We start from the raw sequence: 2,966 nt of genomic DNA, 5'->3' as shown, positions 1-2,966 counted from the left end.
CATCTTTTTATTTTACAGAATCCCTTTGAATGGGGTCTGTTTTAGAGAGATATCATAGATGTATATAAGTGAAAGATAAGCTGTGTGTATGCTACTTTAACTATAACATATAAAGTGTTACAGATAAATAAAAATAATGTAACTACAATCGGTCTATCATTTCACTTGTTGTCGGAAATCTAGTTGTTCAAGGAAATCGGTTCTGCTCTCCCTTGCAAGATCATTGATTTGGACCCATTATTTGGCTGATTCATTATTTTATCGATCCAGTGAGGATCAATAGCAAAGTTGGCCTCAACTCACTTTAAGCTCAAAATTATAAGCCAAAAAAATATAAGGCATGTTGTCTGACGTCCTAACGATTTTACTAGTCTACTGTTCTTCATCCAGAATTCTTTTTGGAATATAATCTTATCAAAGCACTTAACCCGTGCTTTATTTCATCTGGCCTATACGAAAAACAAAATGCAAACATATTATTATAATGATTGACATCCAGAAACTAATCGTTGTAATTAGATACCACGAGAAAGAAGTTAGTAGGTGGATCTAATTTTTCTTAACAATAATTTAAGACAACGCCCACAAATTTAAATACCTGACTAAAATGGGTGATCTTTCGATACTAGGCCGAAATATCTGCCTTTTCCGTAAAAGTGTCTTCGGCGATTTTTACCAAAGATAGGCCTTTTCCGTAACACCCGCACGATCTTCACTAGGGTTAGTTTTAGGGTTAGGCTTAAGAGAAATAGATAGTGGTAAGCAGCAAACAACAAGCAAAAGCAAAAAAACATACCTTCTCTCCCTCTCTCTCCCTCTCTCTCTATCAACCCTAACCCCAACCCTAACACTAAAACCCTAACCCTAACACCCTAATGAAGATCGTGCGGGTGTTACCGAAAAGGCCGATCTTTGGTAAAGGTCGCCGAAGACACTTTTTACGGAAAAGGCCGATATTCCGGCCTAGTATCGAAAGATCGCCCTAAAATGACCACCATTCATTATTGGGACAATATATTGTCAATTACACTAGTCTTAGTATATAGATTCACACGCACATATACACAACTAAATGTATGTATGTTTGTGTGTATGTATGTGAAGGTGCATGACTCAATAGTTAGAGCATCGTGCTTACAATCGTGAGGTTGTGAGTTCGATTGCCGAACCAGTCTATATGTTGTGTTCTTGAGCAAAGCTCTTTATTTCACGTCACTACATTTCACTCAACTGTAGAAATGAGTTGCGACGTCACTAGTGCCTGGTTGTATCAGTCTTTGCCTTTTTCTTGGACGACATCGGTAGCGTCTCGTGGGGAGATTACTATGCACAGGCGACTGCTATTCTTCCCCCAAAACAACTTTGCCAACACTTGTGCCCCAGGGGTGAACTTTCTAGATGCGATCCCATAGCCACTCGTGACTGAAGGGAGTCTTTACTCCTTTTATGTATGTATATACTATACAATTATAAGTCAAAATCCTGCAAATGTTACAATAACCGAAAGGAGGAGGAGGAGAGTAATAATTACCAAGAGAAAAGTTAGTTTTGATTCTAATAGATTATGAAAATAAACCGAATATTTCAATGAGTAACAACAGATAATAATCAAAAACCTATTGGGTGAAGGGGTGTATCTTTTTTATATGGTTAGTTTTTAATAAATACTTGATTATCAGGTTTATTTTTTGATTGTCATTTTTCGTTAAGCTTTACAAACAAAACAGTTCAAGATCGAATTCAATATTTGTCTCCGCCTACCAATACGCATTATAATCAGGCAAATATATTGAAATCAATGCAAAAGTGCATGAAGCTAGTTTGGGACAGCATGGGCGCCTGTAGCAAATCAAATTTGACATCGCTGTCATCGATTATCGTTAGTTAGGGAAGAAATAACATTCTCGGTTTACAATTATAGATTGCAGAGTGATACTACACAACAAAATTTTGATAAAGATAGAAGAGATAGTATTAGGCTCGGGACATATTCATCTAGCATAAGAAAAAAACGATTGAAATAAATGGGGTAATATTTCATATTCAATGAATTAAACGAGATAAATACTAATTTCAAACTTAACTATAAAATATGTATGCGTATAGAAGAGAAATGAGAATGCTTGGCGCTCACGATTTTTTTAGTGGCAACAACAAGAAGTCAAAAGGAGAGCGAATGTCTACGAAATTGTTCGATCTCCCAAATAATTCTGCTAAATCACTTTCAAATAAAGACTATGATCTTTTGCTTCGAAATATATATGAAGTAATGTGATAGTATGTGCATTGTCCCTAAGAAAATAGAATGAGGTGGTCAAGTTTGGAATGTTTTTGACCATTGATCTTCCGTATCACATATTTGATCTGGATCTGCACAATAATAAACAGCAAAAGTAACTGGGAACTTGCCTCAATTTTTACTCTCCCTCCTGCGCTCTGAGTTCAAATCCCGCTTAGTTGAATGTTGCTTTAATCTTTCCAGAGCAGAAATGAGTGACGGAAACCGCCGGACCAATTTCGTTGTGGTTCTTATTATATTTGTTCTTGTGCTACGTTTCTGAGTTCAAATCTCGCCATGGTCTATATAGATGATAGATTGGCAGACTACAACAACTTGGCCCTTAATTACCTTTATCGAGATTACTTTTGTTCCAAGCATTCGGATCAGGTCTCTGGTTCGATGATAACTCCTTCCTACTTCCATCCCACCAGTCTTTGATGCTATATAATGAATCTTGGACACTGAGTTCCCTTTTGACTATAAAATTATAAAAAGGTCTATATAAATATTCGTGTAGTGTATTGTATTCTTTTTGTCGGGTAAAAGGTCAACTATTTTTAACGACAAATGAAAGAAGAACATGTGACGTTTAATACTGTACCAGCATATTACAAGTCAGATATCTTCCCAATCTACAGATGAATCTACGCTATGCCTACAGTTATCCGTTTTGGATTTTTTTATA

The sequence above is a fragment of the Octopus bimaculoides genome, chromosome 1 (genome assembly GCF_046866305.1).
Source record: "Octopus bimaculoides isolate indiv1 chromosome 1, ASM4686630v1, whole genome shotgun sequence".
Lineage (NCBI taxonomy): Eukaryota > Metazoa > Mollusca > Cephalopoda > Octopoda > Octopodidae > Octopus > Octopus bimaculoides.
This window is presented reverse-complemented; position numbering follows the sequence as displayed.